Here is a 27,373-nt window from a genome sequence, read left to right as displayed (position 1 = left end):
GAGTTACTGAGTTGATTCAAATTTTCCCAGTATGATATACCTCTAAGAACTTTAGAAAGCACCAGTCAAAAGAATCAGATAAAATTGATGATTTTTTCCCACTAAGTCTGCTTGGCAGTGCTGACAAAATCAATCCACAAATGCCAGTTTAAAAAAACAGTCCTTTGTTTCCTCACTGAAATGTATTATTTGCATCAAATTACTATACTGTTTAACCTCCTTGTCCTCTGAGGTTTCTGGAATGTCCTATTTGTACTTGATTTTGACACTTCTTACTTCCCAAGAGTTTAAAAGTGCATTTCTCTCCTTTTGGCCCATGTTCCTATGGGATTCTGGCAAATGGACAGGTTTATTGGTCCCTTTCCAAGCTGAATTTTTTATTTTGAGGATTTCTGATAACAAACAACTGGCCTACTGATGATGGATTCTCATCATATCAGACAATCTGATAAAAGATTTTCATCTGGACTTGTATTATACATAAATACATTCAATGGTCTACTTAGAATGTCTGCAACTTTATAAAATTCAGATATCACTCAAAGGATAATATTCTGGGATGATGCACCTGAGAATCATACATTTCATATCATTGTTCTCCATTTGAAAAGTCGTGATGGTTAGAGTGGGTATCAAAGACCTGTCCAGTCATGCTCCACATATAATTGAGATTCTGTCATGTGAAGTAACATCAAAGAACTTCTTTGCTTTTACTTCCAAGGTCAAATATATTCTTGTAATAAGGGAAGACAAATAAATAGACATCAATTTCTTCATATTAATCATGTTTGACTATTTTAGAAAAGTACTTTGAGTTTCCTTCACTGATCAAGACTCAGAAAAATTCTTTTCACTGTGCTGCCTAACATAATGAAATACAAAAGACCACAGTAAACAATTAAGTTTGCAAATGCTTTGAAATCAAAATACAAATTCCTTCTGTCTTCCTCTTGGATCCCAAATTTTAAAATACACCATTTCTCCATAGCAATCAAATACAGTCTGATCAGCTCAGTGGGTAAAGGCTTCCAAAACATGAAAGTAAATGAAAGATGACGATGAATGTGAAATTAAAGGTATCCTGTTGAATCATGACAGCAGTCCTTTTAGTTTAAGAATAACTGACATCCCAAACCACTGCAGTGACAATCCACTGCTGTCACCTTGATCATTCTCTTCACACAAATAGTATTTTCATTTTAAAAATCACATATGCACAGCAAGCCCATGGAAAACTCAGCAACGTACATGGCTTTAAAAGAAAAATGTCAAGCTTCCATTTTTCTCTTCAGTGGTTATATTGAAATCAAAGTGTATGGAATGATTTACTGGACTGCTGATTCCAGTTAGAGGGTTGGCCCTTGCCAAAGCTGGTGATGTGTCTCTTCCATTAACTACCATGGCAATTTGTAAGAAACAAATTCAAAATTCAGTTTTAGAAAAGTCATGTCTATATTTCACCAGGTAGCAAGGATAAGATGGCTCTGCAGGCCCCTTACATTCATTCCCCCCAGCTGTCTGTGGAATGTTTTGTTTTTTTCCTAGGAAGAAAGTAACTGTGATAATGTAGTATTCCAAAATGGAACTGATGTGTTAGGGGAAAGAGTCAATATTTTACTGAGCATTTACATGTGCCAGGCACTTACAACATGATTTCTCACTCCTCTCAATGCTATGATGTGGACAGTATAATACCTATTGAATAGGAATAAAAAATTAAAGTTCTTAGAACATAAATGATTTACTCAGCTAGTAATTAGCAGAGCTGGTTTGGGTTTATCTGCAAAGCCATTTCTTTAGACTAAAACATTCTGCCTCCAAGGAATTAAAACATTAAACATTACTTAATGACCATGATGAGGCCTGGCTTTGAATCCATGCTCTACTCATAGCTAAGAGGCAGTGGGTAATTACGCCTGAGCTCTCACTCCTCATCCAGAAAGTATAAAACATGATAACACCTACCTCACAGAGGTAAAGAGCATGTGATTTAATATACACAAAAATCCTTCACAAGAACATGCAAGTCCTTGAAGCTATTGTTTTGTATGGATCTCATTTTGTCACTTGCAAATTGAGAAAATTAGAGTGTTTCAGCAATAATTCTATGATATTCTGCATGTGACTTAGTAATTTCTTCACTTTTGACCAGCTTTGAGTAGATTCTGTCCCCCATGCCTAACACAGAGGTGATCCAAAGAAGAGCTTGACTCTTCAAAAAGTCATGAACACCAGGTTAAGTTCTGCAAACATAAATGGTGTGGACCAAATCAAGACTATCGTATCAGCACTGAACACCTGCTCCAAGAAATGGCTGTGGCATTCATTATTTTCTTTATTAAATCATTCAACAAATTTTATTTAGTACCTACTACATACCAAGATTACTCATAGTGTGGTTAAAAGGAAAAAAGAAAGAAAACAAACCTCTACCTTAATTTGTACTGTATTAGAAAAAATGCTAAGAAAATACATAAAGAATGAATATAATCTCAGATAATAATAAGTGTTATTATTAAGGTTAAAACAAATTTTAAAAACAACAGAATAAAGAGAAAGAGAATACTGGGCCTACATTCAAATATGTGAATAAGCAAAGCCTTTCAGAAGAGGTTAAATTTGAACAGAGAACTAAATGGAGTGAGTGATAGATCATTTAAAAATCTAGGGGAAAAGTATTTAGAGCAGAGGAAACGTCAAGACAAAAGCACTGGTGCGTGAATAACATTGGTATGATCAAGGAACAGTAGGAAGATAGTGTGACTACTGTGCAGGAGTCAGGAAGAAAGTTTGAAGTCAAGGTTGCTATGATTGACAAGGTCCAGTTCAAGAGAGGCCTTACATTTTGGTTTCTTTGGTTTTTATTTTTATTTATTTAAGAGAGAGGGGAAGGGTGGGAGGAAGAGAGGGGGAGAAGAATCAATGTGTGGTTGCCTTCAGGAGGGGTCTTATAAAGCGAGCTTGCTCCTTAAGGATGGGAATTTTAACTGCGATCTTCAGACAAAGATCTTCTTTAAGAACAGAAGTGACACAAAATGGTTTATATTTTAAAAGCCCACTGGCTGCTGTGTGGATAAAAGCCTGAAGAGGAAGCAAAGATGGGAGCCAGGAGAGAAGTTGGCTATTACAAAAGTCCAGGTGAGAACAGTGGTTTGAACAGAGTGGTAGTGTTCAGTGGGTTGGCTTGGGGGTATATGATGGAGGTGGTGTTGATGCATCTTGCTAAAGTGTTGGCCATAGATTGACTGTGAGCAAGAAGAATCAAAGAATGATTCTAGGGTTGTCACTTATCAAGATGAGGCATAGAGGGAGGACATGCAGCAGATGACAGGGTATACTTGCCTGTACTACCTCCTTCTGTGCTCCTTCCCTCCTCATGTAAGCTCAGATCTGCTCAGGCCATCTTCTCTCATGTTCTGGGCTTTCTCAAAATTCCCAGCTCTCCATTAGGCCTGATTTGACATCTTTCTCATATGAAGTTATGATAAGAGCTCAGGTTGAAATGGAAGAGACAGCTTAGAAAAAAAAAACAGCCTGGTGATGCAGAAACAGTCATTGTATCTCAAAATACAGAGAACACTCTCAAACATGACCAAAGAGGACAATCAGTCCAAAGGAACTGAGTATCTACTATATTCTTTACCCTATTTTAGGTGCCATGGGATATTTAATAAAAGTACTAAACACTAACTACTCAGAAATTAAAATTTAGTTGAAAACTCAAATAGTACATACAGTATAATTGCAAGCAAAATAAAAATTTGCAATCAGATGATTATGGCTGCATCTTAAAAGTATAAGAATCTAGTGTAGAAAAAGTTATCTCAGTTTCTATCTGATAGTACCTAGCACAGTGATTGACATACAATGCTCTCGATATTTTTTAAATAATATCAATAAATTAATTAGTTAATTCCTTAATAGAACCAAACTAGTTGGGATTGACATTATATAAGGATTTAAGAAAAAATTAGAGACTTCTGGCCAAGATAGAGGTGTAGGTAGACTGCACCTCCTCACACAACCAAGTTAGGGACAACAACAATTTAGAAACAAAATAACAACCAGAACTCATAGAAAATTGAACTGTATGGAAGTCGGACAACCAAGGAGTTAAAATAAACAGGTTCATCCAGACCGGTAGGAGGGGCGGAGTTGGGCAGCCAGGAGGAGAGGGATTAAGGCAAGAAGAGCAGAGGAACCAGGCGCATAAGGCATCCTGGGTGTGCAAGACCATAGCAGGCAGACCCTGGGCGCACAGGCAGCAGTTGGCAGACCCCAGGCACAGGATGGCAACCAGCAGACCCAGCAGGCAGCAATTGTGAAGCAAGGCACTGCACACAACCCAGGGTCCCAGCAGAGGAACACAGCCTCAGGGGGCACTGATTGAAAACACCTGTGAGGGTTGAGGCACAGGGAGAGACCCCCAGCCTCACAAGAGAGTTCGTTGGAGAGACCCACAGGGTCCTAGAATGTGCAAAAGCCCACCCACATGGGAATTAGCACCAGAAAGGCCCAGTTTGCTTGGGGGAAGCGGCTTACGGGACTGAAATCCAACAGAGTGGAACAAGCACCATTGTTCCATCTTGGGCCCCGCCCCCACATTCAGCGTCACAACCTAGCAACTGGGTTGCCCCACCCTGGTGAACACTTAAGGCTCTGCCCCCATACATAACAGGTGCAACAAAATAATAAAAAAAAAATGGCCCAAACAAACAGATCAAAGCTTCACAGCAAATATAACTAAGCGACCAAGAGATAGCCAACCTATCAGATGCACAGTTCAAAGCACTGGTGATCGGGATGCTCACAGAATTGGTTGAATTTGGTCCCAAATTAGATGAAAAAATGAAGGCTATGATAAGTGAAATGAAGGGAAATGCACAGGGAAGCAATAGTGATGGAAAGAAAACTGGCACTCAAATCAGTGGAGTGGACCAGAAGGAAGAAAGAAACAACCAAACAGAAAAGAATGAAGCAACAAGAATTAAAAAAAAATGAGGAGAAGCTTAGGAACCTGCAAGGCATCTTTAAATGTTCCAACATCTGAATCATAGGGCTACCAGAAGGAGAAGAGGAAGAGCAACAAGTGGAAAAGTTATTTGAACAAATAATAAAGGAGAACTTCCCCAATCTGGCAAAGGAAATAGACTTCTAGGAAGTCCAGAAAGCTCAGAGAGTCCCAAAGAAGTTGGACCCAAGGAGAAACACACCAAGGCACATCATAATTACATTAGCCAAAGTAAAAATGAAGCAGAGAATCCTAGAAGCAGCAAGAGATAAGGGGACAGTAACCTACAAATGAGTTCCCATCAGACTGTCAGCTGATTTCTCAAAAGAGACTTTTCAGGAAAGAAGGGGCTGGAAAGAAGTATTCCAAGTCATGAAAGGCAAGGACCTACATCCAAGATTGCTTTATCCAGCAAAGCTTTCATTTAGAATGGAAGGGCAGATAAAGTGCTTCTCAGATAAGGTTGAGTTAAAGGAGTTCATCATCACCAAGCCCTTATTTTATGAAATGTTAAAGGGACTTCTCTAAGGAAAAAAAAAGATAAAAAACATGTATAGTAAAATGAAAGCAAACTCAGTTATAAACAACCACCCTAAAACAAAAACAAAAACAAAAACACACTAGAACAGGAACAGAACCACAGAAATGGAGATCACATTGGAGGGTTAGCAACAGGGAAGTGGGAGGAGGAGAGAGGGGGAAAAGGTACAGAGAATAAGTAGCATAGATGGTAGGTAGAAAATAGACAGGGGGAGGGCAAAGAATAGTATGGGAAATGTAGAAGCGAAAGAACTTATGACACATGGACATGAGCTAAAGAGGGGGAATGTGGGTGGGAGAGGGTGTGCATAGTGGAGGGGAATGAAGGGGGGTAATGGGACAACTGTAATAGCATAATCAATAAAATATATTTAAAAATTATATTTATACAGTAAGTTATTTTGTGCAAAAAAGTAAAAATGTATACAATAGTCCGATTGTTGGAATAACAATGAGGTTCAGAAAGAAAAGTGTCATGCTATTTAAGTAGAGAAATAATACCCAAGAACAAATCTTTTGGCCTTTCTATTTATATACTCATCAATATATAAAAAGTTTTATCTTTTCTACTCTGTTCATCTCCTTTTATTAGGTAGACTTTCTGTGAAATAAGACAAGAGCCCTCTGGGTTTTCTGCAAACAGAAACACAGAGCCCCCTGCATGGGCCTCCCTGAGCCAAGCCACCACCAAGCCCAGGAAGCCTGTGTCCTGCTGCTGAGAACCCCAGGCCGGCGGGGAGGACAGTCCTCCCTTAGTCTCCCCACGATCATGGAGGCCATTCTTCTGGTGGGCAGTTTTGAATACTCAAGTCCATCTGAGATTTAAAAAAGAAAAAAAAACAAAAACCTTATCTTCCTAGAGAAGTATTCCTCACTGCTGTAACCCTTTAATCTCTTCCATTGCCTAAAAGAGAAAAGCCAAAGCTAGTTACCAGATTGTCAGCTTCTTCACTAAGTTCATTTTAGCTTAGCGCTCAACTTTAAGCCAAATAACAGAGGAAATAGACCATGAGTGAACTGGCTGAAAGGTGAAACCAATATGCAAAGTGGAGTAGCTGCCAGGAGGAATTCACACACATCATCTCTGTGGCACTGCACTTGACAGTTTGGAATTCAATCCATTGTCGCTTAGGCAAACAACAGGGTTTTGGGTTTGGGGTTTTTTTGACACTTTTCACAAAAAGGCAGGGTATACTACATGTTTGTTTCATTTTATTCCCATCATCCCATAGGCAAGATGTTAATTTGGTTTAAAAAAAAAAGATTTGCTTGCTTGTCTGTCTACTTTCATTCCTTCAAATGGAGCAACTTCTCCCCAAGTTTTCTGTATAGAAAGTCCCCAAACAGACTGTCCTTCCCTGGGGGACCCACCAGCCAGCCATCCTCACATTCTACCCTATTTACAAGGTTCAAATCTGTATTTAATCCCCACAGTACAAATGGGCACCTTGGGAAAATTCACTGGTTCATCACAGGGAAAGCAGAAAGTTGAAGAAAAACTCTTTACACATCACATGGACAGTTTTTACTTCCTTTGGGTGACCAGCAACAGAAAACTTCCCAGTGGTCACATAAGCCTTTCTCTCCTCTACAGGGAGAGCCACTTCGCCAGAACGTCTCCTTCTCTCTAGGCTCACACACACTGCCATTAGACACACCGGGCGCGTGCCTTCAGTCACAGTATGACCCACCTGCAGTCTCCACAGGCAGTTTAAGGTAAGAGTCTTGATGGAATGTTTTTTCTTTTTCCTTTATGACTGAAAGTCAGGAAAGCTGTTACCTGGATGTACAGAAGCCTCTCCAGGCAGGTAGATCACATTCTAGTTTGATGAGCAAGCCCTGGATTAAGCCAGCTTTCTCTTTACCAACTTCCTGTCAGGCCCCAGGAAGCAGATTCCTGCCTCCCTGGAAGTAACCCTCCTGGGGGCTGGTAACAGAGCCAGCTCCTTTGAACTACATTCTCAGAGCAAGAGACAAAGAAAGGATCTAGGAAACTGACCTCAAAAGGGAAAAAAGCCAAACCTTAAATTTCCTATGGTGATTTTTCTAGCAATCAGGACTGCTTAAAAACACACAATGCGTCACATACATACACCCTCATCCCCCACTCACGTGCAAGTTTGATTTCAGTGCAATATAAAGATTGCAAGTTCTCTGAAATGAGATACGCTTTTAAAGCCTGGTTGCAAAAGAGTAGCATCCTACTTCTCCATGATACAAAATCACTCTTAAGACATATATGAGGGCAGGTGGTATGATTACCGTTCAAGAAAAATCACATGGAACCAGATGAGCAGACCAGTTAATTTTATTCCAGTGCTATCACCAGCAATAGGGGACAGAGCACAGATCAAAAGTAGATACTCTGCTGATACACAAGGCAGGAGGTTTTTAAGTGCTGGGGTGAGCTTGTGGAAAAGTACTGGCGGATGCCGGGTGGAGGTTGATCAATGGAATGTGCCCAGCATGTTGAATTGTTCCTGAATTTGCAAATGTTTTTCTCTGTGGTTAAGTAGTCTGTGTTTGCTAATTGGTGCCCATAGAAGTTAGGCTCCTACCCTCATAGACACTGGGAAATGGGGTACTATCTCCTTCCATGTTTATATTTCAGAGAAATAGTTTCCAGGTCCCTAAGAAACTTTTTTTTTTAATTTAAAAGATTTTTTATTTATTTACTTTTAGACAGACGGGAAGGGAAGGAGAGAGAGGGGAGAGAAGCATCAATGTGTAGTTGCCTTTCACATGCCCCCTACTGGGGACCTGGTCTGCAACCCAGGCATGTGTCCTGACTGGGAATTGAACCAGTGATCCTTTGGTTTGCAGGCTGACAATCAATCCACTAAGCCACACCAGCCAGGGCCCTAAGAAACTTTTCCTATATTTTCAACCTCAAGAGGCTGGGAGATTTACATCTCCAAGGGGCAAAGAATTTACAATGGCAAGTTTTCTAAAGGGAACGCTCCAAGAAAAGAGAGGACAAAGACCTATAGTCAGGAGAAAACCTATCTCAAGTTTAGTGGAGCTGAGGGCAACTCCACAGCCCTCTGGGTCATTCCACATTCTCGCTGTCCCTAAAAGGGTCCTCTCTCTTCCAGGCTGGCCACTGTGCTTTCAGCAGGATAGAAAACCCAGTTAGAGAATCCAGTTTAAGCCATACTCCCTGATGAGTTTTCTCTTGTCCTAGGATTTTTGTCAGCCTTCCTCTCTACATTCTTAACAAGAAACTTTTTGTCTTCATTTCGTTAATGCCATCTTCAGTTTAGTAACCTGATATTTAGCACAATCTATAAACGTCTTTAGGCACGAAAAAAAAAAAACCCTGTGACTGCCAGCTTATGGTCATGTGGCCAAGGTCTGAGAATTTCAGTAACATCAGGAATAAAATAATCTAAATTTACAGGACAAATTTTAAGTATTATTGTTTGTAACTTTAAATATAATTAGTCAAGGTGGCATTCAGATTACCAAACCCAAGGACAAACTCATTGACATTAGCAACTGAATTTTATTTTATTTTTTTTATCACGAATAGGCCTTTTTATTTGTTACCATTACATGTCTGAATTTTAAACAGATTCTTGGACTGGGAGCTTATATCCATCAGCTTGTGCAATGTTAGCCCCTGTCCCATCCCAGTGGCTTTTCCAGAGCAGCTACCTTCACCATGAAGTTCCATGAGTTTTCCCAGTTCAAACATGGGGCTTCTTCAGCATTTGACTTTTCTAACAAAGACATCATGAAGCAAATAAATAAATTGGCAAGCCTTTTCTATGTCTTTTCCAATGTTATCTGGAATCAATTTACTGATCACTTCAGTCAAGTCCTTTGCACCTCTCAGGTCATGATTTCCATCATCTTCCTCTGGATTTTCCATCATCTTCTTCCTGTTGATGCTCAGCATAAGAGGTCTCCTGAATCTGATTGTTACGTTTTTCAGTAAAACCAGCACAGAATAGACAAAGCAAATACCCATCAGTAGTCTTGACATCAACATGAGCTTCAGTCATGGTCTACCATTTTTTGACCATGGAGCGCATTTTGTTATGGGTAAGATCTATGCCAAGGAAGTTAGGCAGTTTTTGCCCTGAACATCCTCAGTAATTAGCTTGAATTTTCTAAATGCAGCTTTATCACTCTGCAGATCAGCTAGGCTCACTTCAAAAACATGACCCTTCAGACCATCAGATGCAATTTTGATTCCTTGAATTCTCGTGACTGGTGTTTTTCCAATATTTCTCATATCAAATATAGCTGGTGATTTCACACCATACAAATCTTTTAGAAAATGGACCCAGCACATTCTTCTTTATCCCTTTTTGTCACCTTTCATAAGGAACCTGTTCTTGCCCACAGCCATGGATGGTGCTGTTCAGAGAGCCAAAAGGAGCAATTGAATCTTAGATTTGAATTTGCTTTTATTGGGGGATTAGAGGAAGAGGTGATATTTCAGGTTTCAAGTTCAATCTCAGTATCTCTCTCTTTCTCTCTAAATACATATGTATGTATATTTATATGTATGTACATATGATCTGTCCAGAATGTATCCAGCCATATAATATGAAAAATAGAGACATTTATTGAAGGAGACACAAGAAACATTATACATAGAACAATGATGCCTCATCCCCTTCAAAATGGGTACCTTGAGACTTCACACAGTTCTCCCAGTTATCATCAGCTGCCCTATCATATGTTCCTGAAGCTCATCAACAGTCTGAAATCTCTTCTCTTTCAAAGGTGATTTTAGTTTTTGGAAAAGCCAAAAGCCTCAGGGCACCAAATCTGGGCTGTAGTGAGGCTGAGTCATCTGAGTGACTTAATGTTTTGCCAAAAAATTCTGCACCAGACGTGATGCATTAGTGGGCACATCGTCATGACGAAGCTGCCAATCACCAGTTGCCCACTGCTGTGGTCTTCTGAATCATCTGAATAGTTTCCACAGAAGAATGTTCAAGCTTAACTCCAAATTTGATGCAGATTCTTTGCTCTACTTGCTCAGTCATTTTTGAATGCAGGGCCACACAGTACTCATGCTCACTCAACAGCATCTACCACCCCCACTGACTAGTACAGTATAGTTGTCATTGTTCATGCATGTACCTTCCAGTCCACTTTCCTACACTGCCAGGTTACATCTGATGTCATGCAAACTGTTCTCATTATATTAATGTCTGGACTTTTTCCAGACAGACCTCGTGTGTCCCTCTGTGTGTATTTTCTTCTCTAGGTCCTTGCAGTGTTTAAGTTCTTCTCCCATGTTTATGATTGATATATCCTTAAATATAAATTTAAGCTAACAGTTAATACATGCTATCATCAGAGGCACTTTATATCCTTTTGTCTAAGTATAACCCTAACTGAAAGGAATACCCATTATTCAACCAAAAATACTTTTAAATGAGCAAATAATTGATCCTACCAACAGCCTCCAGACCATACCATGTAAGTCCATCCCTCACCCCCACTGTCCAATATCCCTATTCTACTCTCAGCTTAACTGGTAGGGCCATTTCTAGATATTAATTTTCTTTTAACCCCTCAAGTTACAATGACACTCTAGCACACCCCCAGACAGGTGACTCCTGAGAGTTTAGAGTTACATAGTCAGGGAGAACAAGGAAAGATCACGGGGCAGGGGGTCACTGAAATCAAACCATAGCTCCATCTGCCTCACACTAATAATCTCCACTGAATCCCAGCCCGTGTCACTAAGCCGATGTGTTGCTGAGGGCAGCCTGGTGAAGGTGTGGCTGCCTGGAAGAAAACTGAAGCAAACTTCCGGTGGAGTAGGGTGTGAGGAAGCAGGAGGAGTATTAGGGCCTTTCAAGTTCTAACGGAGAGTTGGAGCCATAGCAGTAGTCCTTCAGAAAAGTTTCAATGAGTACAAAGCAAAAGAAAACATTTTAAGAAAATTTTAAAACTCTGTTAAGTCATTTTTGACACAATTTACTAAAAATAACAACCAAAAACTTAAGTGCCAGACTTTGGGAATTCATTATTAACTCAAAAATCGTTAAATGTATCAAAATTGACAAGACTGCCAAGGAAACAGACTTCTAAAAAATTAATTGTGCAGAAGCCATTTCTCCTTAGGCTCTGTTTGAATGAAAAAACTCTCACTAAATCATTCAGTAGGATTATTCATTGTCTCTTTAAATGCCAACAGAAGGCTCAGAGGAAAAAATTTATTAATTGGGTATCAGGTAGGTATTTCATTCAGGTCAATATTTTTTAACACCTACCATGTGAGAGGCATTGTCCTAAGGAATTTGTGAGGAACAGAACACAATTCTTCCTGCATACAAGCTCTGACTGAAATGATAAAAATGGGATTTGAACAGCTACAATTAAAATTAGTAAAGTATTAAAAGGCATGACAGTGACAACCAGGTATCATGGAACTCAGAAAGAAATCTTGGAAGTAAGAAAAGCTTTTTGAAAAACTGTGGCATTTGAGTTGTCCTTCAAGGAAAATTCTGGATCTAACACTCCTGAACCCCTGCCCCAGGGAGCCAGAAGTGTCACTAAAGGCTTGTCAAGACTCCACCTGGAGTATTTAGTCCAAACACGATTATCCTGGGCCTGTGGAGACATTCACACAGGTTAATTGGTGAGGCATCCATGAATTAGCCATCTGTCACAAACTGTTACAGTGAACAGGACTGTTGTTAAACCAGCAATGACAGTAATATGACTTGGTACCAAAGAAATGCTCTTCAAGTTCATTGTTGTCCATACTTCATTTTGCAGCTATCCTTAAATAATTTTCACCAGGAAAATTCTCCCTTAATACAGTAAATGGGACATACTAGAAGGTCTGTGCAATGGAGCACAAGCAGCTGTGGTAAGGGATCTACATCCAGCTCATACACTGCAGCCTGCAGGCCTGTAGTTTTTGTATAGTGAACTAAGGATAGTCTCTGTGCTGTTAGGGTTGTTAAAATTAAAACAAAGAGAATACATGACACTGAAGACCATGTAAGGCCATCAAAGTCTACAACATTAACTATCTGACCCTGACACTTAACAAAAAGTATTTGCTGACCCTGGGCCAGATGGGGAACATCTGAGGTTGGATAACAGAGGAATAGCCAACAATTTGGTATTTATGTGTTAGTATTAAGATATTTAAAGACAAATAATGTGGAATGCCCTCAAATGCACTTCTGCACAGTCAGAATTGAAAACACTCTAAAAGGCATTTATGGAAACACTGAGGCAGAGAGACAAGAGGATAACAATGCACAATAAAAACCAGATTCCCAAATCTAAATTTTTTATTCTAATTCCAAGATGAGGCACGCTGGTGATAATTTGTTTATCAAGCACTTATTAAGCACCATATATGTAGATAGATAGATAGATAGATAGATGACAGATAATATGTGGCTGAATGAAAGTTTCGACAGACAGACAGCTACACAAATATCAGGCATTGTTTTAAAATGTATGATGTAATCCTAACCCAAAAACCAGATAAAAACACAATACAGAAAGAAAACTTCAGGCCAATACTGCTCATGGACACAGATGCTAAAATCCTCAACAAAATATTGGCAAACCACACCCAGCAATACATTAAAAAGATCACACACCACGATCAAGTGGGATTCATCCCAGGGATGCAAGGATGGTTCAATATTCACAAATCAGTAAATGTAATACATCACATAAACAAAAGGAAAGACAAAAATCACATGATCATATCAATACATGCAGAAAAAGCATTTGATAATGTACAGCACCCACTTATAATAAAAACATTCAGCAAAGTGGGAGTGGAAGGAGCATTCCTCAACATAATAAAGGTCATACATGAGAAACCTACAGCCAACATCATAATGGGCAAAAACTAAAAGCTTTCCCCCTACGATCAGGAACAAGACAAGGGTGTCCACTTTCACCACCCTATTCAACATACTATTAGAAGTTCTAGCCACCATGGTCAGACAAAAAAAAGGAAAATTGGAAAGGAGGAAGTAAAACTGTCATTGTTTGCAGATGACATAATAGTATACATAGAAAACCCTATAGGCCCCATCAAAAAACTACTCAACCTAATAAGTAAATTTGGCAAAACAGTGGAATACAGGGTCAATATTCAGAAATCAATGACATGTTTGTACACCAACAATGAAATATCAGAAACAGAAATCAGGAAAAAAATCCCATTTGCTATAGCAACAAGAAAAATAAAATACCTAGGAATAATCCTAACCAAGGAGGTAAAAGACCTGTACTCAGAAAACTACACAACACTGAAGAAAGAAATTAAGGAAGACACAAACAAATGGAAGCATATACCATGTTCATGGATTGAAAGAATTATCATCATCAAAATGCTGAACTACCCAAAGCAACTTATAGATTCAACACAGTCCCTATTAAAATACCAATAACATATTTCACGATATACAACAAATATTTCAGAAATTAATATGTAACCATAAACAACACCAAATAGCCAAAGCAATTTGAAGAACAAAGAAGAGAAAGAAGAACAAATTAGGAGGGATCACAATACCTGATATCATATTATATTACAAGATCATGGTAATCAAAACAGCCTGGTACTGGCATAAGAACAGACACATAGATCAGTGGAACACAATAGAGAGCCCAGAAATATATCCATGTATCTAGGGTCAATTAATATTAGACAAAGAGGCATAAAATGGAGTAAAAGTAGCCTCTTCAACAAATGGTGTTGGGAGATCTAGACAGCTACATGCAAAAAAATGAAACTTGACCACCAATTTATACCATACACAAAAATAAACTCAAGATGGATAAAAGATTTAAATGTAAATCACAACACCGTAAAAGTCCTAGAGGAGAACATAGGCAGGAAAATCTCAGACATTCCACTCAGCAATATTTTCACTGATATGTCCCCTAGAGCAAGGGACATATAAGAAAGAATAAACAAATGGGACTTCATCAAAATAAAAAGCTCCTGCATGGCTAAAGAAAGCATTAGCAAAATGAAAAGGAAACCAATTGTATGGGAAAATATATTTGCCAGTGATATCTCAGACAAGGGTTTGACCTCCAAAATATATATAGAACTCATATAACTCCACTCCAGGAAGACAATCAATCAATTAAAAATGGGCAAAGAACCTAAACAGACATTCTCCAAGGACGACATACGGAGGGTTCAAAGATAAATGAAAGGATGCCTGGCATCACTAGTCATCAAAGACATGCAAATTAAAGCCACAATGCGATACCACTTAACACAGATCAGAATGGCCATCATAAACAAATCAACAAAAAACAAGTGCTATCGAGGATGTGGAGAAAAGGGAACCCTAGTGCACTGTTGGTGGGAATGCAGACTGGTGCAACCACTGTGGAAAACAGTATGGAATTTCCTCAGAAAACTAAAAATGGAACTGCCTTTTTGACCCAGCAATTCCACTGTTGGGATTATATCATAAGAATCCTGAAACACCAGTTCAAAAGAACTTACTCACCCCAATGTTCACAGCAGCACAATTTACAATAGCCAAGTGCTAGAAACAGCCTAAGTCCCATTAGTAAATGAGTGAATCAAAAAACTGCAGTACGTTTACATGATGGAATACTATGCAGCAAAAAGGGAGAAGGAGCTCCTATTCTTGATGACAGCATGGATAGAACCAGAGAGCATTATGCTAAGTGAAATAAGCCAGGTGGTAAAAGACAAATCCCATATGATCTCACCTGTAAGTGGAGCCTAATCAACAACAACAAAAAAAAAAAACACACACACACAAAAAACAAGCAAGCAAAATATAACCAGAGACATTGAAATAAAGAACAAACTGACAGTAACCAGAGGGGCAAGGGAAGGGGAATAATGAGGGAAGAACAGGAAGGGGGATCGAGGAACATGTATAAAGGACCCACGGACAAAGACCAGGGGCGGGGGAGGATTGAATGTGGGAGGTGTGGGTGAGTAGGGCAAAGAAGAGTAATGGGGGGGTGGGGAATGGAGACAACTGTAATTGAACAAGAATAAAAAATAATAAAATAATAAATTTATGGAAGAACTTTAAAAAATGACATGTAGAAGAAAGAAAAAAAAGATATGATCTAGAAAATAGTAGCCCCTTAAAACTTCCATAAGCAAATCTCAGAAAGCTACAACAAATATAAGCACATAAGCAACAACAGGGCATCCAAGAAGTGGCTAAGGAGACAAAAAGTCAGGAGTTGCCCTGGCTGGCGTAGCTCAGTGGATTGAGCGTGGGCTGCAAATCCAAGTGTCGCAGGTTCGATTCCCAGTCAGGGTACATGCCTGGGTTGCAGGCCATGACCCCCAGAACTGCACACTGATGTTTCTCTCTCTCCTCTCTCTCTCTCTCCCTCTCTCTCCTTCTCTCTCTCTCTCTCTTTCTCTCTCTCCCTTCCCTCTCTAAAAATAAATAAATAAAATCTTTGGGAAAAAAAAGTCAGGAGTTGTCACTGCCACATGGGACAAGCAGTGTGAATTCATTGAAAGGCACAATCTTGAACTGCCTTAAATAAAACCATGTGAGGCAGGGGTTCCCAATCCCCTCAGCCTCAGTTCTGTGGCCCATTAGGAACTGGTCCGTGAGCTAAGCTCCCCTGAGCTCCACCTCCTGTCTCCTCCCAGCCCCTTCCAGAGGAAAGGTTTGGGACTGCTGATGGAAGGCATTAGGACAAGGAAAGAAGATTCTTTCTCCTAACAAGGGAGGAAACAAGGACAAGAGGCAGGAAGAGATTAAGGGGGAAAGAAGTCAGAAGCCAATCTCAGAAGTAACAAGACACTGAGATCGTCAAGTCAGGCAACCAAATATAGAGTTGGCCAAATTAAAAGCTTTGGAAACTTTTTCAACAGTTTAGAATATTTTTTAAACTAAAACTTGCTTTCTATGTGGTAATACTACAGTTCTAGCTGTTGAGAATGTGAGCAAATGGGGATGGTGCTGAGGATGTATGTTAACACATGGAATGCTCATAGTGACACCCGTAACACGGAGACCCTGATACTCAGAGAGGGCAAGTGAGTGCGGGAGCCAGGGAAGATCTCCTCGCCTCTGCGTTGAGTGCTCTTAGCCAGTCTGCTCTCAGACCTCCTTGTTCAAAGAGGAATTGGCAGCATATGACAAAAATAGAGTACAAACAGCAAACCCTATAAGGAAAAAATTATTGCTAGCAATAGTTCCTGGGCCTTTTATTTGAGCTCATAATGTGTGCCTGGAGAGGGAGTTCATCATAAGCATCCATTCTGAGGGTTTGGGCTACATGCAGATAGGAAATGGGATTGAAATTGTCACCAAGTAATAAAAGAAAAAATTAATAAACCTCTTATCAAAAAATCAGACATTGGTAAGGGCCTCAAAGTTCCATTTGCCCTAATGTTTGGAAAGGCAGGGGGCAAAGTCAGTAAGGGATTCTGTATGCCAGTGTGTCAGCCATCTCCCTCGTCCCCTCCACTGAGGGCACACACTCGTTTGTACCCTATTTACCTTTATTCTCTGGCATTATGAAAAGAAACATTTGATAAAACATAGGAAACACAACTGATCAGTCATATCTTTAGACAAATATTTCAGTTCCAGAATGTTTATAGCAAGTATTTTTAATGTTTCTAAATTACCATATGCTTTTATTGTAAACAGGGACTGTTTCATTTGTGGAATAGCAGTGATACATTATGTTGACTATTTCTGACATTGTATTGAGTTTGAAACTTCGTAAGGAAAAAGTAACCTCTCGACATTCCCAACCTTGCCATCCCTGTTTAAGAGACAGAAGCCATGTTACCACCTACTGTTACTGTACTGTCTTCCTTGAATTATTTTCCATTACTATTGGGCAAAATCAAAGAAGTAAATATTTTTCTCAACCTATAAATAGTAATTTTTTTTAAATCTTCACATTGCTAAATGGTGAAGAAAAGTATTGCTAGAATCATAAATTCATAGTGCTCCTAGTTTTTATCTCAGAGTGCAACCACTATTGTTTAAAAGCTCGAAAACAATCCTTCATGCAACTGAATCCTGGCTGCAGTTGTGTGGGTTGATGCGACAAAGGCTGTAATGAACGACTCCAACATCCCAGAACTGTGCCTGCCTGACAGAGCAATGTACAGAAACCCGTTCCTGGCTTTTATTGGGCTGCACCAAATGTACAATTCTCCAGTGAGCCCAGGAGTCAGAAACTGTCAATTATAAAGAAATGGTTGGCAGACTGAATGAATATTTGTGTGTAATTATCGCAGCACCCACCAGCATCAAAGACTCCAGAATGGTGCACACAAATGTTAGTGTCCTTTCCCTGGATAAAACACCCATTTTTACACTGCATGATATCAATGCCTAACAGAGGTGATTAGGCAGGATGCAGGCAATTTATTTTGCCAGCCACATGCGAACCAAGATGTTACTCACCACTGAACAGCGACTGCTTTTGCCAAAAGCATTATTATTAAAAATTTAAGCGAATTCCAGCTTTCATTCCTTTGGCCATCCTACAGCCCCTTTCTTCTCTAGCTTTATAGCCTTAAAGGACAATGGTCAGGGCGCGCTTGTAAACAGTTACAAGATCTCTAGCGATGAGCCTTTCTAGTGTCCCTTTTCCTTATATATTAAAATGGAGGTGACAGGTATTCGAGCTCAGATGTTTATGACATTGCAACTCTTGTATGTCCTTTCAGTGAAACCTTCGGAGGAGTAATTCCAGACTCGATGTTTTTGTGAATGCACTGTGAGTGGCACTCATGTTCACTTGCTTTGTATCGGCTCCTGAGATTGTTGAAAGAGGGGAGAAACAAGATTTACTGTCTTCCCTGCAAAGTGATGGGGATCTTTTCTGAGCAAGAATACTTCTAATATAGTATTGTCTCATCTTTTTTGTGAGGTCAGGCACTCTTTTAAAAATCTGATAAAGGGTCTGCATTTTCTTGCCAGAAAGATGTTATGTGTTCCCGTGTGCACACACACAAACACACACACCCCTGTACATGCTGACTTCATGGGTATGTGACATGCACAGTCACACAGGGTCCCATGCTCAGAAGGTCCTCATGCTTCTTTTAATACTCTGATGTTGCTATCTTGAATACGTAATAATTTTGGTTTTGAACTTGTGTTTTGTAAGAGAGTCCCATAGGGTACTGGGACACGAGCAGAGAATGGGTAGTGTGCATGTCCCCTATCCTTGCCACTCTATTTGCATACAAGATTCAAGATGCCTCTTGAGCACAGAACTCCAGTGGACCCATGACGTGTGGGAGTTCAGCAAAACTCAAAGCGAAGGCAAGGTTAACATGTACACCTACCACTGAGTGAGGAGAGGCACCAATATCCCTGCGTGGCCACACTTTCAAACTGAAACTTGTTTCAAGTGCAGGAAGAGGATGATGGTGTCCTAAGACACAAAAATGACTAAGGAAGCTTATTGAATTCTTGGTCATTTCTGTTACTTTCCTGTAATAGCTGATCACCTACCCTGAAAGTGACGACACAGAAGGAAAAGATAGAGTGGCCCATAGTTCCTTTCCCCTTGAGTCCTTTCTTACACATCACAGATTCATAGGTAGTGAGTGTTGCTAGAACATATGTGTACCAAGAAGCGGAGTAAAAACATTTGAACTAGTATTGTGCAGTGTTACTACTGTTATGGTAAGAAATACAAATGTACAAACTACAAAAGAAGAATTGTGCAAAGTTGTTGATTCTGCATACAGGTTAAATGCTTTTATATTGGCATTTAAAACTTGCATTGCCCAATAGAAATATAAAAGGGAAAATACATGCTAATAATGTATTTTTTTTATTTTTCTTTACTTAGAAATTAAAATGGCAAGTTGAGAAACAAATGCTTGGACAAAAGGAAAAAATCTTATATTTTAGTACCTTAAAAGTACTACAGTTTCTTCAAAAAAGGCACATTTTCCCTGCATTTTTAAGAAAGCCTCCCTTATTTTCATTTTACACTGAAATCCAAAAATGATGTAGCCAGCACTGCTCTTAATGAATACTTTTCATAGAATTTAAAGAGATTCCCAGGGCCTTACAAGGTAGAAAGAAGTTATGAAGATATATCCATATATGTGTCATTGTATCAGTTTGCTTGGGCTGCTGTAACAAATACTATAGGCTGGGGCATACCAAGGCAGAGAGTGATTACTGATAATGTCAAAATACAAATATTTTGTTACTGAATTATCTTCCTTCTCTTATTCTCTTGCCACCTCTTCACCTGAAGGGTCTTCTGAAGTATCCTGTGACTTAAGATAGCTCTTAGTCTTTTTAAAAAGACTTATATAATGTAGCATTTTGTCAGTAACCAAGACAAAATAAATCTAAAGGCTTGTGCTAATAAACTGAGACAGCTCTTTAATTATCCAGAGCTCTCAAAACAATAATTTTATATGCTTCTGTGTTATACATTGGTTTTTAATGAATACACATCAAGAAAACATTAGATGTATCTAGCTGATTCCATACAGTAAATTTCATTAATGTGTCTAAATACTTCTGGTCCTTATCTAAAACTAACCTCTAACAGAATTTAGAGCCTTTAAATTATTTCTGTTCTCAGAAACCTGTACAGTTATCATTAATCATGTTCCCAGATATTGATCAAAGAGGTAAAAATATGGACTGCAATTGTGAAAAGCACACACACTAGGCAGGGTAGCACAACCTTTTCTTGAGCCCATTAATTTCTAAATACAGGAAGTACAACCAGAAAAGATGAAAAATTTTGGCTCCTGATGACCATGAGATCCACCACATTTAAACTCACTTTCATGTCAGTAACAATAGCATCTTTTTCATCTACAGATAGTATGTGTTCCATAGCCAAGCTCACCTGATTCAGGGAGAAGTGAACTAAGATCAGAAGACTTGTGTTTTAGGACAATTTATGATATTAATTAAGCTCATGGCCAATTTTAGGTTAGCTACCCCATTTTCATTTTTTCCTCTCTCAAGGGAGGGGAGTGGCATACTCCTACCCAGCTTTTAGGTTGGTTGAAAGAATCAGGAGAATGTTTGCAAACCACTAGAGTCACACTCCTAAGCCATACAACAATTTGTAACAGCTCTTTAAAATATTATTTCATCACACTCTGATTTTTCTGCTAATATTTGGGTCACTCGGTCAACTTCAAAATGTTTCCCCATGTACATGTTTGAACTAAGCAACAATAACCCTAATCCATAAGGTTAATTTGTACATGCCCTGGACTCTGTTGAGAAATAATTTAATATTTTCAATACTATTTATTGAGCATAAACTTGCTATCATGTACTTGGGTATGTATGAGCCTAAAGAAGCATTTAAACTCACTTCTCTGGAATTGAATAAAGACTACTAGGTTTTGTGTTCACACAGGGTTGTGATAGCATTCATGTTCTGATTCCCTCTCAAGCCCTAGGATCAGAGAGAGGGCAGTAAATAAAAACCGTAAGACTTTGGGAGCCAGAGATCGTTCAGTCAGAACTGCTAGGCTCCATCAGGGCCCTGCTTTCACTTGCACAACCTGAATCAAAATGAAAAGGTCTTCATTCCAAGTAGATGTACACAGTCCAAAGTTGAGCAAGAAGATGCAAGGCCCACAGTCAGCTTTGTCACTTTCTTGTACCTACAAATTGTGTGTCAAGACTAACGAATGTCATGTTACATAATTCAGCACTGAGAATGATGAAATTGAAATGGAGAAGCTGTAAATGCTGTTGACTTGACAACCACTAAATTTCACCATAATCCAATAAACTGTCCCCAAATCTCTATAACCATCATGTGAGCATGTGAGAAACGGATTTCCTAATCCTGCCAGAGACCTATTGAATCAAATTCTCCCAAAGAGGGGCCCCGGAATCTGTATATGTAAAGCTTCCATGTGTTTCTGGAACCATGCAGGTTTGGCAACCACTAAATTCATAGTTCTGAGTACCGAGCATATACACAGTGCAAACCAAGTACTCCCCATGGCCTTCCTGCTGCTTGTGGGAAGTTGCTCTATTTCACTGTTTGCTTATTTTAAGTTAAAAACTGTATCTCCTTGCAAACTTGAGGATTATGTGTCACTGGCAGAGGTTTTTACTTAATTGATTTCAATCCAACACCATACACTGGCTTCAGAGTTTTATGTGCATTAGAATCCTCTGGGGTTTTGTTAAAATGCAAAATCCTGGGCCCTGTCAGGTCTATAACTCAGTAAGTCCAGTGTAGGACATTAGAAGTGACATTTTAACAGCACCTCAGATGCTTTGAAAATCCAATTGAAAGAATGCTGCACATAGTATGTGCACCGCATTCTCAGATTCTACCTTGCATTTGTGTGAATTGTAACTTATGAAGAACTTCCATATTCATGCTCTGATTTTATCTTTACAGGCTGTGAGATGGGATAGGTATCAATATTTCCATATTAAAGATCCAGGAATCAAAACTAACACCGCATTCCATGCTCCCATGCTCCCCGAGGGCAAAAGACCAAAAACAAAAAAATGTGCTGATCAAATTTATCTGAAAACCTTGGAAAAAGTTAGATATATTGAGTACTTAAACAAAATCCAAATCCAAATTCCTTGCTCTCAATTCAGTTCAACACATTTTAGGGACCCTATGTTGTGCTAGACATCATGGTAGTACTAACTAGTAATTTTCCAATATTTAATCTATCAAGAAATATATTAATTGGTTATTGAAGGTGTGAGGAGTATGGAAAAATATGGGAGGAGGTATTATTGACTGAATGCTTGTGTTCCCCCAAATTCATACGTTAAAGTCCTAAACCCAGGTAGCTGTATTTGTGACTTCTAAGGACATGTAAGGTTAAAGATTAAGCCCTGATATGGTAGGATTACTGCCCCTATAAGAAACACCAGAAAGCCATGCTCTCTCTTTCCTCTTTCCTGGCTCTATCTCCTCCCACATGTACACACAGAGGGAATATCACATGAAGAAACAGCAAGAAAGGCAGCCATCTACAAGATAGTAAGAGAACCCTCACTTGGAACTGAATTTGCTGCCACCTTGTTCATGGGTAATTAGCTTTAAGAACTAGAAAACAAATTTATGGGGTTTTTTAAGATTTTATTTATTTATTTACTTTAGAGAGGGAAGGGAGGGAGAAAGAGAGAGAGAAACATCAATGTGCGGTTGCTGGGGGCCATGGCCTGCAACCCAGGCATGTGCCCTGACTGGGAATCGAACCTCTGATGCTTTGGTTCGCAGCCCAAGTTCAATCCACTGAGCTACGCCAGCCAGGGCAAAAACAAATTTATGTTTTTAAGCCACCAGGCATATATTTGGTTATAGTAGTCCAAGCAGACTAACACAGGAAGCAGGCCTAGAAACTAAGTGCAGTGATTGAATTTAGCAGAATGTGGCATAAGGCCTAAAATTAAGATCTAATATTCTGGGTCCTGACATCTGGTAAAACTAGTAAGACCTTGAATGGCCTACTGTAAGTACCCCGCCCCCGCCACTCCACTCCCACTTATAAGGCCCCCTACCCGAACAACCCTTTTTGTCAAAGGGACCAGGCACAGTTCCTGCCTATCCCTGAGTAGTGAGTTCCAGGTCCCTTCTAGCTCATGAAATTATTCAACAAGCCAATCACACCCTCTCTTGCAAACCAGGAGTCATTCCATTCTCTTGATACTACAAAGTTTGCTTTCAGTGGTCCCTGGTTGTTCCTGTTTTCCAAGGTGCAACCTCCCTGCGATCCTGCTTGGCATGTATTTCCCTGGGTGGTGAGAATATTGGATAAATAAACTGTCATTGAGCTCATCTTTCCAGTGTCAGGTGTCATGTATTTGACCATCCCCATGGCCACAGGTGTGAATCCCTCTTTCACTGAAGGAGTCAAGATGAGATCCAAACAGAGACATGAGTGCTGGATCTGCTCACCACAGACATACAAAAGGTCCAGTTTCATGGAACAATACTTTACCACTGGCTTAGTTAGAATATTTTTTGAAAATGTAACAGAAATTCAGATTTGCAGCCCGTTAGAGCAGGTAGAATGGTAGAAGTAGACCTCTCTTTACACATTAAAGGAGGCCCTCCAAATGAAATGAGGTGGGGTCATGCTTTACTTTCACTTCTGAGTGATTCTGACTAACCCACTGGCCATATATTTCTCTTTCCATTTTTAATCCACATGACTCTAAAAATACATAGCCTATTAACAAGGATAGGCAGATACCAGGAAATTTCTATAGTAAAGAAAACTATGTAACAAATAATTTAAAACTAAGGCATCATTTACAATGCACAGACATGCCTCCTACAAAATGCTTTGAAGAACAGTGTTTCTGTCCTGGCTGGCGTAGCTCAGTGGACTGAGCGCGGGCTGTGAACCAAAGTTTCGTAGGTTCGATTCCCAGTCAGGGCACATGCCTGGGTTGCAGGCCATGGCCCCCAGCAACTGCACATTGATGTTTCTCTCTCTCTATCTCCCTCCATTCCCTCTCTAAAAATAAATAAATAAAATCTTTAAAAAAATGAAGTTTGTTAAAAAAAAGAAAGAACAGTGTTTCTGTAATACTTATAATTCCCTCAAAAAGGAGCACATCTCTGCAGAATTTCTTCTGTTCCCCCAGCTATTCACTGTGGTCCAAGGTTGCTCAAAAATGACATATGCAAGTGCCACAAGCAAGGCATGAATGAGAAAGACTTTGCAAGTCAGCCTGTGTGATCTTTTATACAACACGGTGGCTTTGAGTTGGATAGTGGAAAAGCCCAGGTTAGCACTATAATGCCAAAGTGACAGACACTTTACAACCTCTGACAATATAGCACTATATCAGAATCTTGCTTAAGCATGAAAAAAGAATGTTCCAAAAGTCATCTGAGGTGATAAAGTAGTCCCAAAAGTGACTTAGAGTTGATTTTCCAGCTATTAAGTATTTCTCCACCTTTTCTACTATCCGTACTGAAGAGGAGAGCACAGAGAAGGGGCCATTGTACATGGAAGTCCTCTGACGCCTGTAGGACGGCGAGCAGCATGGCTTGGACTCTGGGCTCTTGAGCCCTTCTGAACGGTGTGGGATCTCTGTTCCACACCTTATAGCTGCAAGACCTTTGGCAAGTACCTCAACTTCCTCATTTTTGAATGGGGGAAATTTCAATGACTCAGTGTTGTTGAAAGAATGTATCAGTGAATATAAGCTAAGTCCTTAGATCAGTACGTGGCTCATAGTGAATGTTCAATGACTGTTAGCTACTGTTTGATTAGTTGTTTTGGATTTACTTATTCCTCTTTAGACTAGGGTGAAGCTTACCTGGGCCATTTTCTGCTTAACATAGAATAAAATCATCCACTTATTTGTTAAAAAGGGCCTTAGAAATGCTATAATCCAATACTTTTTCCTAACATTTTGTGATTAGGGAAACTGAAACACAGACAGTGTATTTTGCCTACAGTCATGGTAAAGACAAAAATAGTACTCAAGACTCTGCAGAGATGACCTTTCACAAAGAATTATCAGGAGGTCTCATTCAATTGTCTACTCAGAAATCAGTCATATGCAACCCTCATCTTAGAAAGAATCTCAAGTTCATGTTTGTTCCCCACTTTAGTTTCCTTTTTATTCAGGTAGATCCTAATTTTAAAAAAAAAATTCTTAATAAGGAATATTTGAGTTCTATAAACCAAATAGCTTCAAGTTTCTATACTAACTCCAGCAGCCAAACAGTTAAGCAAAACTAAAGCATCATTTTAAATGTGAAAAGTCATATAAAATTAACTTACAAAAATATCTGTCAAGTCTATAGGTTGGCATTTGCTTTACATTATTAATCAAAAGCTCAAACTAGTATCTAGTTTTTCAAAATATCAAAGTTTACATTATTCAGACAGATTCAGCATTATTTTCTTAAATATGCACAATATTAATGAAACACAAACTCCTTAAAAAATTAAAGCAATATGAAAGATCAGACCTAAGTACTGAGCAGAACATTTTGGTTTATAACATGCAGTTAAAGGTTGCTAGCTGACTTGAGTATTTAACAACACTCAACTGATTTTACAGTTTGGAGGAAAGAACAAGATTAATTTTATATTAAGAATCCATATCATTAGATTGGCATTCTCAAGAAATTTACTAAAATTTCCCCATTTTTCTTAAACTAAAATGTGTCTATCCTAATAAGACATGAGTTTAGGCCCTGATTCATGAACTCTGGGTAAGCCTTAGTTAGAACACAATATGTTGCTACCCATGTTTTCAAAGAGCCCACAAAGCACTAAGACTGGATGACATATGCCCCAGTTTCCTCATTCAGAGAATGAGATAGTACCATTCCTTAACACATTGCCTTGCTAAAATGATGTACTACCTTTTAAGAGGTTAGAACAGGGCTTTGCACACAGGTAACACTCAAATATTAATGATTATTAGTATTATTATCTTGGGAGCATCTAAGAAGGACATCTAAAATAGCAGAGCAAATATTAGTACCTTACATAGATGTGGCCTTCATTAAAGAGCATTATTAGGGTCCATATTGGAACTGCCAGAGTCTCTCTAGCTTATATTGTTGAGCCCTACAGAGAAAGTTACCTAAGAAATTGATTTTTGTCTGGAAGGACTGAATTTTTGCTCTTGGGTAATCATAACATGAATTTCCCAGCTAAAACTTGTATAAAGAAAATCACTGGCAATATTGAATCTAATTTAGACCTAGTTGAGATAGTTTACAGTTGATTTTTTTCCTTCTACATCTACAATATAAAATTGGAATTTCCATATGTATTTATACTTGCATCTTAGAAAACTGTTTCAGAATTGAATCAGAGGCATAGTAGTAAGGTTTGCACTCACACTGCTTCTGCAGGAGGAATACAGAGGAGGCGGGAAAGGAATGTACTGAGCCGTAAAGGAAAGGAAATGGAAATTGTCTACATCCTCACACGTGCTAGCCTCAATTTTTAATAATAAAAGTGCCAAAAGGATTAAGTTACAAAGGATACTACAGTAGCATGATTTGGGCTTCTTTTAACCAAAATGAAATTTCATGCTTTGCCTTCCTGATTTTAAATACTTGACATGGAGTGGGCCATGACATTTATCTTATAAATATTTACCAATTCCTGAGTTCAATTTCCTTTGTCTCTGTCAGTGATAGGAAGGTGAAAAAACCATGGTCTTTGTTCTCATATATCAGGTGGCAAATGTCACTTACTATAAAACATACAAAGTGTTCTGAGTGTAAGAGAAGAGAGACCACTTCTATCAAACGGTATGTTCTATAAAAAGGGAGACCACATATTCTCTAGTTGGAAGTTAGGAACTGCCCGCGTGCCCTACTTTAAATGACATCATAGCAAAGTTTCTGAAGGGTCACAGTAATTTTCTCAAGTCATCTAGATCCATAACAAATGGACTGAAATCTCCATAGGCTTTCCTGCACAAAATAAATTTTGATAATATGGCAAAGGTCAGGAAATCAAATAATGTGATCATGTTAAACAGAATCCAAACATTCCAAACAGAATGAAATATGCTATTTAATATCTTTTTACCTTCTCTATGTCCTTTTCTTAATTTTCAAAGCAAGCAATTAATCCTCTACTTTGCACCAACATGTTTTGATTAATAAGGATTTTATAACTTAGAAGAAAATCCAATAGTTCGTTGCATTATATAGCTGGAGAGTAAACACAGAGGACTGTAGAATATTTAGTTTGCAACTTCTCACATATTGGAAAGACATCTTTTTCTTTCCCTGCAGATCTGAATTGTGGATTACTCTGTAGGAGAGTTTCTAATTAAGTAAATATATTAATTTCTGAGAGTAACATAATAGAACTTTTAAAAGAAAGCCCCTGGAAACACACCT

At 38.9% G+C, this 27,373-nt stretch overlaps 1 pseudogene; it reads right to left on the bottom strand.

Annotated features, from left to right (window-relative positions):
* Positions 1-9,117: 9,117 nt before the first annotated feature.
* LOC123811823 lies at positions 9,118-9,908 on the bottom strand (annotated as a pseudogene).
* Between the last annotated feature and the right edge of the window lie 17,465 nt (positions 9,909-27,373).

Source organism: Phyllostomus hastatus, unplaced genomic scaffold (genome assembly GCF_019186645.2).
Source record: "Phyllostomus hastatus isolate PE091 unplaced genomic scaffold, TTU_PhHast_1.1 phas_scaffold_78, whole genome shotgun sequence".
Classification (NCBI taxonomy): Eukaryota; Metazoa; Chordata; class Mammalia; order Chiroptera; family Phyllostomidae; genus Phyllostomus; species Phyllostomus hastatus.
The sequence above is the reverse complement of the archived record's forward strand: the minus strand, read 5'-3'. Positions and strand labels throughout refer to the sequence as shown.